This window comes from Hermetia illucens, chromosome 4, assembly GCF_905115235.1.
Source record: "Hermetia illucens chromosome 4, iHerIll2.2.curated.20191125, whole genome shotgun sequence".
Taxonomy (NCBI): Eukaryota; Metazoa; Arthropoda; class Insecta; order Diptera; family Stratiomyidae; genus Hermetia; species Hermetia illucens.
In genome coordinates this window covers 46,498,560-46,516,960 of record NC_051852.1, presented here as the reverse complement: position 1 = coordinate 46,516,960, position 18,401 = coordinate 46,498,560, and the positions used below count along the sequence as shown (strand labels likewise).

Sequence of the window (18,401 nt, the reverse complement as noted above, 5' to 3'; positions counted from 1 at the left end):
GTCCTTTGTTATTTTTATTTTTTATTAACGACCTTCCTCCCCTCCTTACTTGACGCTGTTTGCTCTATGCAGACGACCTTAAGCTGTTTTCCGCTATATCGTCGCCTATGGACTGTGTTTCCCTTCAGAATAACCTGGACACTCTGGTTCGTTGGTGCTCGACTAATGGTTTAGCGCTAAACGTCAGAAAGTGTCACTCTATGTGCTACTCCCTAAAATCCCCACCCACTTCTTTCTCCTACTCGCTTGACGGACATTCCTTATCCTGCTTAAATTCCACTCAAGATCTCGGGGTCACTTTCGACAATAAGCTCCGCTTTGACACCCATTGTCTCGATGTCATCAATCGAGCAGCAAAATTGTCAGGCTTTATTCTTCGCTCCTCCACTGATTTTGACTCCATCCAACCCTCCTTAGCTCTCTTCAATTCCCTTGTGAGGAATACCCTCGAGTATTGCTCCGTGATCTGGTCACCCTCCCGTAACTGTGATTGTCTTGCCCTTGAAAATGTGCAACGTAAATTCACCCGTTCCCTCTTCTTTAAGAAAAGCTTCCCTCGTGTGGATTACACCTCCCGCCTCCGCTTTCTAAACCTTCCCTTCCTACAACAGCGTAGATCCTATCTGGATCTATGCACGTTCTTTAAACTTTCCTCGGGCCTAATGGACTGCTCCACCGCTGACGAGATCACCTGCCGTCCCGCGTCTTATAACACACGTAACGCAGATATTTTCAGCGTGCCCTTCGCGGAGCTCGAAGTCTATTTTCATTCCCCGATTCCCAGGCTTTGCCGAAATTATAATGCAAAACAGCTTGGTCCTTTTAACTTCCCTACTTTAAGTAGTTTTAAACGTAGGATAAGTCTTTTGCTTTCTCCTCCTCCTCCTGAGGACAGTAATTAATTGGAATTCTCTCTGTTTGTTGTCCGTTAATTAAATAAATAAATAAATAGGTTGTTTAAAAATGCAGTATGCTCACCCTAACTGTTAATGGTAATTTTTTTCTGATTCATTTAGAAGAGTATACAATGGTTTCAAAAAAGGGCAAATATGTTATCGTTACTTACATCCGTTGCAAAAGTCGTTGATGATCGCCGCCTCTTTACATGCGTCGTGGAATACTAAAAATAAAATAAAAGGAAAAATAAAAAAGTGTAACAGCAACAAAATGGACGCAAGGAGTGATTTTAAGCTACTAAGCCCCATTAAAAAAAAAATAGCTGAGAAGACATTTGGTTTCAAAATGGTGGCAACTGAGGTTAAAAATCTATACTGATGTCTCTTAGAACCATATGACATGCCCGTTCTTTAAGGGGAGCGTTAGGTTAATTTGGTGAAAAAATGTTTTACGAGTTTTTTTTGGACAGAGATAGTGCCAACTTATTTAGTCGATTTCCATATAATAACGAAGCAATCGAACAATATTTAAATTTCTGGTGCAAAAAATTTGAAATTATGTTGACCGATTTTTCAATTCTTCGTAGCACTTGGAAACCAAAACCTCGATTTTTGCTAAAAAAAGCCGACTAATTTAAACGAATTTAAAGTTAATACAATATATATTCAAAAAAAAAAAGTTCCTAGGAATACCAGGAAGGTCCCTTCTTCGCTGAACTGAAGAAAGACTCAAATGCGAAGCCCGATATTGTCGTTCATTATTGAAGTACACGGCAGCTTGTCCACCCATTTCCAAAAAAAAAAAAACAGTGTTTTTCGGGTGTCAAGCAGCACCTTGCTCACTTTAAAGAAAAAAATAAACACCATTTTGACGTGTGGAATACATACCCATTTGTGAACTATGATTATTAGAAAATGTTGAAAGGTAAATTTTCGGTGCCTAACATATACAACTTTGTTTTGTAAATTTTGATGTTTTTTCACGGCTTCTTTAATGTATAAAACGAAAACGGTCCAATGAATCGCAATTATCCTAGCTGCAGAACCGTATGAAAATTTCGAAGAATTTTGTTGGATAGATTTTGAGCTACCCGAGTACCATCCGACTTTCAACATACAGTTTTAGGAAAAACGCATTTAAAAATTAAAATAAAATCCCTGGATTCAATTCTTGCTCTTTCTGTGAAGCCATTCGAGCGTCATTGGATCCGACAAAATCGCTCTGCATTATCTCGATCGACATAAATCTGACTCTATTTGGCAGACCCGACACATGAGGTGACCCCCTGAAGTGAAATATCGATTTTTTGGAGATTTATACTTTCTCCACATAAATTTCCATTTTGTTTCGGATATTTATCCACCTAGTGCGACTTTATCAAAAATTACGTGACTTTCCTTAATACCTCCGGTTTCAATTTTACACCATGTTTGTAAGCGTTTCTGACTTTCTGATATCTAAGGTGTTCCTATATTAATTTTGTCCTTCAACTGGAAGTTGTGTTTTTTAGAACCTTGCAGTATAATCAATTTCGAGACACGATATAAATTCAACGGAATATGCCTTGAGTTTCTTGAAAAGCACCCGCCGTCTTAATTCAAATCACTGTTTATTTGTCTGTCTCCCAACTTCTAGTCTAATGCTGTATAACGGCTGAACTGAGCAATCAAATGAAATGCTGCAGAAAAGTAAGATTAGATAGAATCTGCTAACTAGCTCCCCCGCTCTTGTCACCTAAGTAAGCCAACGTTTACCTTATATAGCGAACTAATATCTTCAAATCAGTCTAAGAAGTACCTCATTCGTCAAATGGGTTTCTGTTACTATTATTATGTGGCTAAAAAAAAGCTGAAACGAGTAATAGTGCATTAAATAGATATGGACAAAATGCAGGTAAACTACAATTATCGCAACTACAGCTACATCATCCGAGGAGTGGTTGAAACTAAAGTTTCTTCGTCCCAACGACCAACTAATAGTTGTAACATAGTCTCATCTACTATAGAAGCAATTATGTCATTTAAAAAGGAATTACTTTTAACTATTCTGGTACACCTTAGGTTTGGTTCCTAGGTTAATATTCAAGTATTTAAATCAAATAGCTGTAAATGTTGGTAATTACAAATGTGGTTAACTACTCATCATTATCAACGACGCAACAACGCTGTGGCGCGGCAGGATTCGCAGCATTTGAAATTTATTTCGAATGTTGCGAGCGAATAGATGGCGCGGATCTATCCACTTTGCGTGGCACACCAAGGGAGTGGAAGATCGCAGTAATGATGTTTTTCAGACCTGTCACTGAATTTAATTATTAAGTTGAAAATTGCTAAAGAATATGGAAGTCCTTTTTGAAAATAGAATTTGAGTTGAGTTTACTGTATAGAATTCGCGTTGAGTTTGCTGTATAAAATTCGCATTGAGTTCGCTTAAATATTTCAATAAAAATAATAAGTAATCATAATTACTTAATTGGATTACTTAATTGGTGACCCCGGAACTCGCACCAACAGCATCAACAACTGGGATCCCGAATTCCCAGAACCTGCAAAATTGAAAAACTCAAGCACATCATCATCCCCATCAACAAATCGCAGTCTGCGCAAGCACAATCGCCCAGCAGGCAGCCGCAACAACCGATTGGAGATAAATAAGAGTTCCGCAGCCGCAGCCGCCATCGCTGCCGCAGCCACTTTCGCCGCCGCACTCAACTCCACCATCGCCGACATTGGTGAAGTTCTATTAACGACAAAAATTCGTCCGAACAACACGGCAGAAATAGAACTTCCAAGGACTGAGAAATCCTTCCAAAACATCAGTAGACCGTACGGCAAGCGATTTTCACGCGTTCGCATCTACAGTTGAGTGTGGAGTGCCGTGGTAAACATCACGAAAACGTGTCACATCTCCACATCCCGAGTCGGAGCAGAGGCAAGAAAGAAAAACGCGAGAAAACCTTCTCTACACAGTGTACTGCGCGACACACGTCGGACCCTCACCAGAAGTGGATTTTCACGCGACTTCCCGTACGCACGCCCTCCTGCACAACACCTTTCACGCACCGAACTAGTCATCATTGCCACAACGATCAACAACGGCAACAAACGGACGTCCCCAGCACCGCCAACGCCGCAGCTACAGCCGACAAACAACGAGGAGTTATTCTTAAGAGAAGTTATTATTCATTTATATATAATATATTATTTATTCAGTTAAAAAAAAAAATAGTAATAAAAAAATTGAAATCGCTGCAAGAGACGGCGTGCAGGTGTTTAGCATCGCGAGTCCTCCATTCTCATTGGTGGTGTTTTTGGTCTGCGCTGGATAGCGTCCGCTTCGTTTTTTCTCGTTTCGTGCGTGCATTTGTGGGTGCGGCCTGCCGTGTCGGTGTAAAGTTCACCGCGTTTCAGAATAAACTCACCGCGTTTGCATTTCAATCTCGTACTTTTCGTGAAACAAGATGTCTTTTGACAATAAAGACGCAGCAGGCCCATCGAACCCGCAAGTGACCGCCCTCGCCGTACGCGTTCCTCCGTTTTGGCGGCGGAACCCCGAACTGTGGTTCGTGCATCTGGAAGCACAGTTCCAAATGTCCGGCATCACATCGGACGCGACCCGTTTCAACTACGCGGTGATCGGCCTGGACGAAGAGTCCATACTTCTGGTGTCCGACGTGGTGAAGTCGACATCGTATGTGCAGCTCAAGAGCGAGTTGATCAGGCGCCTGTCGGCAAGCGAGTCGGCAAAATTAGACCACTTGCTGGCAGGTTTAACCTTAGGTGATCGAACTCCCAGCCAATTGCTTCGTGAAATGAGGCAATTGGGTGGGAGTAAGATCGGCGAAGACCTGATCAAGTCGCTCTGGCTGCGTCGGCTCCCGGAGGGCACCCAGGCGATCCTCGCTTGCGTCTCCGGTTCCTTGGAGGAACTGGCAGCGACGGCCGACCAGGTTCAGGAGGTGTACGTACGCCCAACCTTGGCGGCCGTTCAACCACCGTCGGATGAGGTGGGTGAATTGAGGCGCGAGATTGCTGCATTAACAGCCAGTATGGCCGAGATGCGGGCGACGTTGGACGCTCAGCGTTCGGGCGCCAGATCGCGAGCACGCTCGCGGTCTGCCATCCGAAAAGGGCGATCAGGTAGCAGGTCGTCAAGACAGTCCACGGACCCAGGGATTTGCTGGTACCACCGCAGATTCGGGGATAAAGCGACAAGATGTACGCTACCGTGTAGATTCTCTTCTACCGCAAAAAACTAGGTCCGCGGGGGGTTTTGGCGGCGGCCACCCAGAACGCAGCACCACGTCGCCTAACTATTTTTGACCCCCTCAGCAGGCGCAACTACCTCGTCGACACGGGTGCGGAGGTTTCGGTTCTTCCCGTACCCCAGCATCATCAACTTTTCCCTCAACCGCTCAAACTTGCGGCAGCAAATTCCTCCCGCATAAACACGTACGGGTATAGGCAAGTGGACGTGAGTCTTGGCTTGCGTAGGACGTTTTCGTGGCGTTTCATCCTGGCGGATGTCAGCTTCCCCATACTAGGCGCAGACTTCCTGTGTCACTATGGATTGCTGGTGGACTTGCAAAACAAGTCTCTTATAGATTCCACGACCAACCTTAATACGTCGGGACATATGGTATCTCACCCAGGCAATAATCTTTCCGTTCTTTTAGAAGACATTACCGACTCTCGTGTTCGGGCACTTCTCCAAAAGTTCAGCCAGATTACTACCAACTGTAGTCTCTCCAAACCAGTGAAGCACAATGTGCAGCACCACATTATCACTACTGGTTCCCCGATCTTCTCGAAGGTGCGTCCTCTACCATCTCAGAAACTGGCAATTGCACGGAAAGAGTTTGAACAACTCGTTCAACAGGGTATCTGCAGGCCCTCAAACAGCTGTTGGTCTTCCCCACTGCATATGGTCCCTAAGCCAAACGGCGAATGGCGCCCATGTTGGGATTACAGAAGGCTAAATGCACAGACTGTTCCTGACCGATATCCAATTCCACTCATCCACGACTTTGCGCATCACCTCGCGAATTGCCGCATCTTTTCGACCTTGGACTTAACCAAGGCTTATCACCAAATTCCAGTAGCTCCTGAAGACATTCCAAAGACGGCAATATGCACACCCTTTGGACTCTTCGAGTTCACCCGGATGACTTTCGGATTGTGCAACGCGGCGCAAACCTTTCAAAGGTTCATTCACTCAGTCCTGCGAAACCTCGAATTCTGTTTCGTATATTTGGATGATGTTTTGGTCGCTTCTTCCACTGAGTCTGAGCACTTAGCCCATCTCGAGTGCATTTTTCAACGTCTCCTTGAGGCCGGTTTAGTCCTAAACGTTGAGAAATGCAAATTCCTTCAACAACAGGTGAGATTCCTCGGCCATTTCATTTCCCCTGAAGGAATACAGCCCGACCCAGACAAGGTGCAAGCAATCACAAGCTTCCCGCGTCCAAAGACAGTGAGGGAGTTGAGGAGGTTCTTGGGCATGCTAAACTTCTACCGTCGTTTCCTGCCCAAGGCCGCCCATCTCCAGTCCATTTTGAACGCGTACTTGTCTGGCCCCAAAACTAAGGACACACGAGAGATCGTGTGGTCTGAAGAGGCTATCTGCGCGTTTGACAAATCTCGTCAACAACTGGCTGACGCTACACTCTTGGCATTCCCTCTGCAAGATGCACCCCTAGCCGTTTTTGTTGATGCCTCTGACATCGCAGTAGGTGCTGCCCTTCACCAAAAGGTGGACCAAGTTTGGCAGCCGTTGAGCTTCTTCTCGAAGCAGTTGAATCCCGCTCAACGGAACTACAGCACCTACGATCGCGAACTGCTCGCCGCATACCTGTCCATCAAATACTTCCGTTTCTCCCTAGAAGGCAGGCCGTTCACAGTGTTCACGGACCATAAGCCTCTCACGTTCGCTTTGAAACAGAAGCCCGACAAAGCGTCCCCTCGTCAGCTTCGACACCTGAGCTTCATAAGCCAGTTTACGTCGGACATCCAGCACGTGTCCGGGAAGGACAACATTGTTGCTGACGCTTTGTCTCGTGTCTCCGAAGTTAACATCCCCGCCTCACTCGATTTCTCGGCTATTGCCAAGGCGCAAGTGGATGACGCAGCACTTCAGAGCCTCAAGTCCAACCCCAAATACAAATTTCGGGAGTTGCCCATCTTCGGCTCAAACCTCTCGCTCTGCTGCGAAGACTCGGAAAAGGGACCTCGGCCATACATTCCGGCCACATTTCGCAAGGAAGTGTTCCACGCAGTTCACGACTTGGCGCACCTCGGCATCAGGACAACAAACCGGTTAGTCACCGGAAAATACTTCTGGCCCTCCATGAACAAGGATATTAATTCCTGGGCCAGAGAGTGCATCGCATGCCAAAAATGTAAGGTCTCCAGGCATGTTAGGAAAGAAGTGGGCTCATTCCCCCGCACTACCAAGCGTTTCCACACCATACACCTCGACATTATAGGGCCTTTGCGAGACTCGCATGGTTATAAGTATTGCCTCACAATCATCGACAGGTTCACGCGGTGGCCTGAGGCAATACCTCTGAAAGACATCACGGCGCAATCATGTGCTGAAGCCCTCTGTCGAGAGTGGATACCTCGCTTTGGCGTCCCTGCAGTGGTCATCACTGACCAGGGAATGCAATTTGAGTCCACCCTTTTCTCCGAGTTAGGCAAACTCCTTGGTTTTAAACGCCAGCGGACTACGGCATACCACCCACAATCCAATGGGATGTTGGAACGTTGGCACCGGACGCTGAAAGCCGCCATTATGGCACGCGACGACCCGTCCTGGACGCAAGTCTTGCCTCTCGTCCTACTCGGCCTTCGTACAACCCGCCGAGAGGAATTTGCTGCCAGCCCCGCGGAGCTGGTTTACGGGGAGAACCCAAGACTCCCAAGCGATCCGGTCTTCGACAAGAGATCGGGTCTCACGGAGTCGGGGTTGGTGCGTCTGCTGAGGGACAATCTCCGGCGCATCAAGGCGACACCACCCACTCGACACTCGTCCATACCTGCTTGTTCGCCCAAGGAACTGGACACATGCACGCATGTGCTGATCAGGACGGATGCCGTCCGGAAGCCGCTGCAGCCTCCATATGAGGGCCCGTACCGCGTTCTCGAGCGGGGAGAACATTTCTTCCAGCTCGAGATCGGTGGTCACAAAAAGGCGGTCTCTTTGTCCAGGCTGAAGCCCGCGTGCGCCCCGAAGCAACGTCGTGTCCGCTTTGTGGATTAACGGCGAACGAAGTTCGGGATCAGTCGCTGAAACCCCCTAGGTTTCATCTGGGGGCGGAGTGATGTGGCGCGGCAGGATTCGCAGCATTTGAAATTTATTTCGAATGTTTCGAGCGAATAGATGGCGCGGATCTATCCACTTTGCGTGGCACACCAAGGGAGTGGAAGATCGCAGTAATGATGTTTTTCAGACCTGTCACTGAATTTAATTATTAAGTTGAAAATTGCTAAAGAATATGGAAGTCCTTTTTGAAAATAGAATTCGCGTTGAGTTTGCTGTATAAAATTCGCATTGAGTTCGCTTAAATATTTCAATAAAAATAATAAGTAATCATAATTACTTAATTGGATTACTTAAACGCTATCCTGTCTAGGATTGCCTAGCCTAATAAATCCAGACATACCAGTTTTGTGACGAGTTTCACCAATTCGATATCCCTAAAAGCTGTCTGGGGTGTCATGTATTACGAGTATATCTATCTAAACAGTTTTTACCATTCTAAGTGGCCGGAGACGACCGAGAGATGAGAGCTATCCCAAAAACCTAAAAAGAGTAACGAAATTGGCCGTGCAATTCTGCCCGCAATTACTGAAGCTCCATCGAAGTGCTTTGTCGACACGTGTTTGCACGCTTCTGTGCTAGCCAGGCTCGGGAATGTGGAGGAGGCCTTTCGAAAACTTCGATCACTCACGTGCCATTTGATAAAAATTCGCATGTTCTTTCCGATGCGTGGGTCCATACCGATCCTCAAAAATGAACAGGCGATTTGGCCAAACCTACCTCAAGATCAACACGCGAGTTAAAGCTGAAAAATGAAAATAGAAACAAGTCGGGAAACCGGAAGCTAGACGCTTCAGGTATGAAAGGTTTTGTGTATTTCTTTTATAAAGAGATTTGGGTGTGCATTTGTCTTATTAGCATGTAGCACGTAAAATATGCATATATTATGTGAAAATAGCCACTTTCAAGTGATATTGACATTCATAGTCTCGAATTTGCAGAGAAGCGACAGCTTTGACCTGGTATTACTTTGTTAGTAATAGTGCGATTTTCACCAAATTTGGCACGATCATGCTCTATACTGTAGCCTATATTGTTGCAAAATTTTGTGATTCTAGAGTGAACTTAAGGGGGGTTTTCCTGTCAATTACTAAAAATTATAGTAATGTACTATTATTAACTTTATTTGAGCAGGTATCGGTATGGAGGGTATTTCGAAGCCTAGGCACTATATAGTGACAGCCCCCTGATTTTTTTCAGATTTTTTGGTTTGGTAGTTTCTGAGAATGGGTTTGTTAAAAAAATGACCACTTTCAACCCCCCGCACTCCCCACCTTTTCAACAAATGTCAAAACTAAGACTGGCTTCGAAAAGTACTGATCGAGACCTTTAATTTGATATCCCACATGACTATATTTGATGAAAAAAAAATTTACACCCTCCCCTTAAATTCGTCGTAAAAGGATGTAACTCACTATATGCGTGAGCGTTCACAATTTCCACCTTTCTACCAAATTTGGTGTCAATCGCTATAACCGTCTCTGAAAAAAATGCGTGTGACGGACAGAGAGACAGACAGACAGACAGACAGACAGACAGACGGACAGACAGACAGACAGTAAACCGATTTTAATAAGGTTTTGTTTTACAAACAAAACCTTAAAAACGGCTCGACCGCGCCCGTGGAGCCGTAAAACTTTGGACCCGAATGCCGCAACCGAAAGGGAGAACCGACGACGAATCACATCCTCGACCAATGTTCCTCCCGGTTCAGATGTGTGCTGAGGCGGGGCATACGAGGCTTCCTCTTTCTTTTGCCATCCTTAGATCATAATATTGGAGGATGTCCCTTTCTAAAGTGAGAGTTTAGTGGGGCTAGAGAGGAGTGGGAGAAAAGGAAATCCTCAAATCAGAAATTAGGAAATTAGGATGGATTATAATATTTTTCTTGTTATCTAAATGCATGCAGAAAATACTAAATTTGAGCAGAATCGCAAAAATAAAATAATTTTCCGCGCGCAAGCAGAAGTGGCTACTGTCCTCGGGGCACAGTTGTTACCTGAGAGTGTCGCGGAATACACACTGGGTTCAAAACGAGGAACTTCGAGGGAGGTTAATGAATGACAGCAAAAGGCGCAGTTAATAACTGATCCCTCCTCGCGACATTGTACCATAATGGCAATCCTGCGCGATAAATGAAGAAAAAGGTGGGTATGGCAGGAGTAAGCGACAGATTTTGACCCTTTTGCCCTTCCACTGATTAACAAAAACCAGACAGGCAGTCAATCGATTGCATTGTGGTTTTATTTTAAATAATAACTTTATAAAAAAGATGAACGAATACAGTTAGTAAGTTAGTTTAGTTTAGTGGGGGAAGCCACAGCTCCAAGCACTCGAACCCTTGCTCGGATACCAAAAGCTGGTTCTGGCCCCACCATTGTGGATCCGGAACCTTGGCGAGCCAGTCTGTCAGCCTCCACATTACCAGCGATGTTTGAGGGCCCTGGCACCCACATCAGGAATGTTTCGTTCAGTCGGTTTCAGCAACATCTGATGACAACTCAACACCAATTGGCTTGATATGTCGTTGCTGTTTAGCGCTGATAATGCTGCCCAACTGTCGGAACAGATTCGAATGATGCGACCCCTCAATTTTAACCGCAAACATTCTTGTGCTGTCAATAAAATGGCATACATCTCCGCCTGGATGTGCCAATGGTATTAAGTCTATATCCGTCGTTAGCTGCTTTCCGTTTCAAGTCCAGATGGATTGGGGGTAAATTTAGAATAGCTTCAAGTGCCACAGTCGGCTCCAGTAATACTTACGCAACCTATGAATCTGTGTTAGCAGTTTCCTGCTGTTAGCAAAGTTCAGCCTCGGACACCAGACATCCAATGAATCCGTTTTAGTAAAAGTCCCCAGGTCTCATCTATCGCAGTCCTACAGCAACAGAGCAATCTGCAGGATTGTTGGTATTGTTCCTGGATATAGTGTTTTCACGTTAACTTGGAGTCGTGATGTACTCCTTAATATTTGACTGTTTGTACCAGCTGGATTTCCGCCCTTGCTAAGGTGGGTAGCTGCCCCACCTGACATTTTTAGTGAACATAACTAGTCTAGTCTTCCTAGCATTCACCGTGAGTGCATTATGGAGGCACCAACTGTGGATTACATGCAGTGTTGCATTCAGGCGGTTACATACTGTGCCCGCAAATTTGCCGATAATTATTATGGTTAGGGCGTCCGCAAACGTTTGTGCGAAGACCTTTGTGCTCTCCAGGAGACACAACAAGGCGTCCATTACCAAGAGCCATAACAGAGGAGAGAGAAACCCTCCCTGTGGGCAACCCATAAGACATCCTGCCATAATAGACTCCTGTCCGACCAATATGTGGATCTTCCTCCACTCTCGCATGTATAAGATCTAACTGATTAACAGCGGATCAATTCCATGCTGTCTTGCAATATGTCGATGTTTATAAATGCGGCTACGACGTTTCTTTATCGAACATTGCCTCCTCAATTTTTGCAGTTAGTTCATAGAGTGCTGTCTCCGCTGATTTATCTGTAAGTTAGGCATATTGCCTATAGTAAAGTGGCCACTTGGGGATATATGTATCCTTTATGAACCGATCTACTAGTCTTCCCAGTCCTTTTAGCAGAAAGGAAGTTAGACTGATTGGTCGGAAGCTGTTCGCATCTGGCTAAGTGGGTTTCCCTGGTTTAGGAATAAATATTACCTTAACATCACGCCAGCTGGTTGGAATATAAGCGTGTACTAGGCAAGCGCTGTATATATTCCGAATGAGTAGGCCCAGGGAATCCATTCCCTCTGTTACAAGAGCAGGAATAATACCATCCCGACCTGCAAACTTGTATCTATGGAAGGAGTTAAATACCACGCACTCTCGCGAAACTACTTTGCATACCAGAGTCCAATCTTCCGGTGGAGGACGGTCTGTAAACCTAGATAACCCAAATTATGGCTACGTTCTTTGACAACGATTCGCTTTAGCTTTGAGATTGCCTCGAGAGAGTTGGTCTCTTCGCAAAAGTTCTCCATGATGATGAGGCTGAATCAGACTGTAGAGCTTGGTTGAGGAGCACCCCTCTCTCTCCCCTGTTTCGCCAAATCCGAGTTCCACCATGGTGTTTTACCCATCTTTAACAGGTCTTTAGGCAGCTCTTTTCGAAAACTTCTCTCGTGCTGGTAGTGATCATCTGGGTAATTTACTCAATTCCCGCAATGGATTTGATGCGCCTCTCAGGGCTCTTAACTCGAGCGCTCAGTTCAGTTTTGAATTTCGAAATAGAGTAGGTAAAGGTGGATGTATGCCCATTACGAAATCAATGCGCCTGTAATCCGAGAGAGTGATATCGTTTGATAGTGTCCACTCTCCAACAAGAGCCGCAATGTCAGGGGATGCCACCGTAATGTCGATGACCTTTAGCCTGACCACGTTGAAGAAAGTGGGTTCATTACCCAAATTGAGGATATTCAATTCAGTTCCTTCTAGATGCTCCAGTAGTATCGATCCTCTCTTGATGATGGAATTTCCCCAGCATATATGGTGGCTGTTACCATCACATTCTGCTATTCTTCCCATGCGTTTACATTTGGCATATTGGTTATCTCTGATGATTGTTCCACTGGGAACTTAGTCTACGTCATAAGGGAAATAAACAAAGCAGTATACGATCTGCTTATCTCCCTGTTGGCTTTTTGTGATCAATTTATTCGTTATGGTGTCGCCATCACATAGGTCGTTAGCCAAGATAGCTTGAAGGTCTTTTGAAACCACTATCCGGGAGCGGGGTCGATCACTTCCATTGGCATACAGCAAGTCAGCATGTCGAACGTTTAAGCCCCTAATTTCCCCACCGACAACCCATGGTTCTTGTATGAGGGATATACATGGCTTGCAGCTTTTGATCCGCGCCACTTTACAATGCTGCAAATTTATTTGAGAGATATGGCACCTCATCCACGGTTCAGATGAAGATGCCGTGGGTTGCACGTCCTCCTCGATGGAGCCGACACTTGTAATGTGACGGTTCCAAGCTCGTAGTAGAGCCGGTAGCACGTTTGTTCCCGAACCTTGTTAATATCCGGTTCATAAACGCCGAGGTTATTTTGGACTCCAAGTTGTTACAGGACCTTACCACCATTACGCTCCTCTTCCGGAAGCCAGAGAAAGCACTTTCTAAATGATGGTAGCTCGAAACCCTCTTCAGGGTTAGTCGCGCACCCTCCCACACATCGTTCAAGGAGGAGCAACGGTGTCTAAGCCACTCGTTCGCGCTTAGAGTTACTATAATTTTTCATTAAATGAGTGTATAGGTTTTACTATCTGGTTCAGAATTTTCCAAACCAAATTCAGAATTTTTCAAATTAATTTCAGACGTCTCCAAATTGAACGAATTTTTTGTCATTATTTAGTTTAATTGATCACATCAATCTTTCCTGCTTTTTCATGGCCTCTAGATAAAAATCCTGTATCTGTGACTGCAATTAATTCCGTCATTTCATATAGAACGTCATTAATGTCCACTGGCAATCGAGATAACTTCCCAAGTATAAGAAGTTTGAATTGCCGCAGTAAGCGAGAACTCGAGAGCCATCTTAACTGTTTTCATTACTTTATGTTCTATCGAAGTTGTCTTTCACTAGAAGTTACTTAATTAAAATGAGCGTAGGCTCAAGGAGGCGGGCGCAATTTTAGGATTGAATCCAAAGGTAATTTGGAAAGGTCTGAAACTAGATTGAAAGATTCTGAATTGGATTTGGAAAATTCTGAAATAGATTTGTACGCTATATCCCCTTTCCGATCCGAGTCACCAAACTTATCTTTACTTCATATGTATACATATGTATCTCGGATACATATTTCATGGTAACCTGTCCCCTGTACTGTATTTTAAGGTATTTTCTTTGAATCTATACTAAATAGTTCCTTTAATGTAAATAAATTCTGCAACACTACCAATTCTGAGACTCTTCTTGCATTGGAAATTTCGAACCATTACCAGAAGATTTGCTATTGAATCTTAAGAAAATTTTGTAGATGGAATAATTTTATGTTGCACATAGCCCAGCCTCTGGTCACGAATGACGAGAGGGTACACAACCAACTTTCAACACTTAATACAATCGATTTTATCTGATATCTTTAGTAGACCGTAGGACTATGGAGATATTTTCTTCTCTTCCTCTGTCCTGCTTCGATACTTCAGGAGTCATTTGCAGCCTGTAAATTGTTAATTAGCTCCTTGGGCACAAGGTTTTGCATCAGCAAACAACATTCACTCTCCTACGTCGATACGGGACCATTTCCATTTTGCGCCGCTAGTATCCCCAAGATTCAAAGGTTTTGTTTTTATGTCTAATTTACATCAGACTAATTTCGACGATTTCCTAAAGTCCTGCCGTTGTGCAACTGCACAGATCCATTACTGAATCTTAAATTCTAGATAACCCACCCCGGACTAGCGTGTTTATCTGCTTCTATTCTGTTTGCTGTATCATCTACAAGAATCATTCAGCAGAAGCCATGCTCGAGGAACCTTACAAAGTCACTTCCATGGCTACACAGCCCCACGGATGGTGTTGGACCGCTCCAAACCTCTTTCTCTCCATTCAGGAATCCAGTGGGGCTCACCTCACACGAGCTGGCTCACTTGGGAAGCTTTGTTGCTGTCGAGTCGAATGTATCGAAGCTTTCCATGTTGCTCACTCTCGACTCGGCCTGCATACAGTCGGGGACGTGCGCTTTTGCCAGACTTTCTTATGCGCTCTCCGCAACAGCGAACGTAAATATTTATATCTTTGTATGTCTAAATGTGTGCCATGTCGTCGCCATGCCTCCATACGTAATTTTATATATAGACCAAGCATTCGGGTTCAATGGCTGACCCAATTTCGACAGAACGGGAATATTTGTGGCGATAGCGATGGTTGTAGCGTGGCGTTGACGTTGTGTTGAATCAACTTGGTCTTCGGCAGCGTTCAAGTCGCATTCATGTGCGCATTTTATGGGGCATGGGATGGGTCTGGCGGTTGGCTGACTCGACGGACTGGCAGCCTGATAGCTTGGTGGATTGTGGCGTTTGGCGGAGTGGCAGCTAATGGGCAACCTATACATGTACATATGAAGGGCATGTTACGTAACGATTTCGTTCTATTCTTCGCATCCAGCTAACATCCCTTGTCCTATGTGGAAATTGGTAATTGGAAGTGAAGCTTCTACTGGCACGTAGAGCGGCTGGTATGCTAGCTAAGCTGCTACCCTTATGAACATGTATGTATGCATGAAAAGATACGGAATCTGAATCAAATTTTGATGCTGATTTTACTACATATTTAATACTATCGCTTTGGAATGATTGCAACTTTGATTCGAGATTTCTCCCCAATTTGGATTTCTATGCAATTATGATACCAATCCGCCTGTTCTGTTCGAAACAAACATCTGGCATTAAAAAAGGTTTGGAGAGTAAAAATTTGCCAAAACAATATGTTAAATCCATTGATACCAATTTTAGGGCACCTGACTATGAGTCGGCTCAGGCAAGGTAGTAATGGGTCGTTACTCCCGAAAACTGTTTTACGAGTAACCAAAAAATTAATTGAGTTAAATCCAAATCAAATTGGTAATTGGGTATTCCAAATGTATACCTAATAAAATTTTTTTGTTCACTTTCACGGTTCCTCGCAGGAAAGTCATATTTTTTGTGTCCTGCCATTCTGGATTATTGTCGCATCCCATCTACTGAACCTACCCTTGTTTCAGATAGTAATATCGCACTTCTGCTATCGTTTCACTAAGTATCAAGCGGGAAAGGAGGTACAGCCGAAAGCTTATATCAATGAGCGGAATGGTGCATAATGGCGCCCAAAAACTACATAGCATTCAATGAATATATATGTATACAAAGTTATGGAAAATTTTCAAGGTAGAAACGATTTGTTGCTTCTGCGTCTTACATGATTTAGTGCGTTCAGATAATAAACAGATAATTTGGAAATAGAACATTCATTGAAAATTAGAAGTGACAATTGTTTGTTGATTTGTTTTCGAACGTGAGGTGCATTTTCAATTCATGTCAAAGTAATAAAATTAGAAAAACGAAGCAAGCATGAAACGATTCTATTGGAAACAATTAGAGAAATCAACATATTTATTAGAGGTTCTTTTGCTCCTCCATGAGAAGCATTAGAAGCTTTTTGCTGTATGTCATCTGTAATATAATATAAATAATTGAAAATGCGCACAAAGTCAAGAAATCCAGGCCTTTAATTTTATCTACCTTTTTGGCGTTTTACAAAAATTTTCACTAGAACTAGATGTGTATAATAAGTTTAGAAAAGGTGAGTTTTTCTTTTTTATAGAATGTAGCTCAGCATTTCTGAGCTAATGCTTTCATTAGCTAATGCACTTCTCTAGCTGAGTTTTACATTTCGCAGATTAATAATCTGATTTTTTTTTAAAAAAGGAAGAGGAGGAATATTAAATATAAGGAATCAGTTGGATCGAACTCCGCCATACTGTTAACATAGTATACTGGTCCCAAGTCCAGGTAAACAAAAATAAAATGCTGAGATCAGGGAAAGAGATAAATAGTTGGAGTTGCCACAATCCTACCTAATCTCTCTTGGTGACAGGTCCTGCGACAGGCCGACCAAGAAAATGCATACAATGTCGTTACAAACATGATGATTGGATTGAGTCATAAGCCGCGGAGAAAGACTAAGGCGTTCACCTCAGTCGACGCGGCAGGACCCGGTCCTGTCGAGAAATGGGCAAGGGTTCTTGACGCGTGGAGGGCATCAGGACGTAAGCAAGTTAGTCCGAAAAAAACAAACAAAACAATACGTGTCCGCACGCTAAATGTTGGTACCCTAACTAGAAAGACCGAGAACTCGCAAGAGTCCTTCGGAAAAGAAGCATTGATATCTGCGCTCTGCAAGAAACCCGATGGTCTGGTGCCAAAAGCTGCGACATTAAACACGAACGCGGTAAAAATGGCTATAAATTTCTCTATTTTGGTAACCCACACATTCAATATGGTGTTGGCATTGCCATCTCAGAAGGTTTCCGTGGTGCCATTAAAGAAGTCGAACGATTTGATGATTGGCTGATAAAGCTCACCATTATATCAGCTGATCGCATTATTCACTTCTTCACCGCGTACGCACCACAGACAGGTCGACCTGACGTCGAGAAAGATGCCTTCTGACAACTTCTCGATGAAAAGACTTGTCACGTGCTTGCTGGCGACTATATTATCATTGCCGGCGACCTTAATGGTCTTGTGGGTGAAAAGGCAGACGGTAACAGGTTCCATGGAGGAAAGCGGTTCGGAGCGCGCAATCAGGGTGGTGAGCGTATAATCGATTTTGCGGACACCCATGACCTTGTACTTATGAATACATGGTTCATCAAATGATTGTCTCATCTTCCTACATTTTATAGTGGGAACAATAAAACGCAAATCCATTATATTCGCAAAAGACGCCGACATTTTATCACCGTCGCTGATTGCAAAGTCGTTCCCTATGAGACCATCGCTCCTCAACATCGGCCGTTGATTGCCGTCCTGCGAATTAAGCCACCGATAAAACAGCGTGAGGAACGCACTGGCCCGCCGCGCATTAAATGGTGGCGATTTGGTGAGAAGAAAGAAGAAACGATCTCAATCATACGATTGCCGACCATTACGAATGTGGAAGAATTGTGGAACCCAATGAAAGACACGATCCACAAAGCGGCCTCTGCAACCCTCGGGGTCACCAAGCCGGGTAAGCGATACATCAACCAAGATACTTGGCTTTGGAATGATCATGTTGAAATGAAGGTCCGTGAAAAGAAACGCCTCTACCATAAATTTCTCGACGATAAAACGCTTGCTAATTGGCAAATTTATAAAAATGTCAACCGGGAAGCGAAGAAAGCGATCGCTGTCACCCGAGCGAACCATTACAAACATCTTTACGATAAGCTGAACACTCGGGATGGCGACTTGCTAAAAGCCGTAACGAACGTACACAGGATATCGAACAATTCTGTTGCGTTAATGACAAGAACGGTACTTTACTTACCAGCCGTCGAGCTGCAACTGATAGGTGGCGAGAATACTTCGAGCAGATTTCAACTGAAGAATTTGCTCATCCTCCACTCCCACAATCATTGCCGACATTTGGACCAGTTCCGCCTGTCAGCGGAACTGGTGCTCGGAGGTTGCG

General features: G+C 44.3%; 1 long non-coding RNA gene across 1 annotated transcript in view; it reads right to left on the bottom strand.

Moving 5' to 3' along the window:
- Window positions 1-18,401, bottom strand: part of LOC119653904 — a 250,853-nt gene that overhangs the window by 8,503 nt on the left and 223,949 nt on the right. The window contains exon 3 of the long non-coding RNA XR_005249777.1: window positions 1,067-1,120. This is a non-coding gene — a long non-coding RNA (uncharacterized LOC119653904). The remainder of the gene's footprint in view (window positions 1-1,066; window positions 1,121-18,401) is intronic.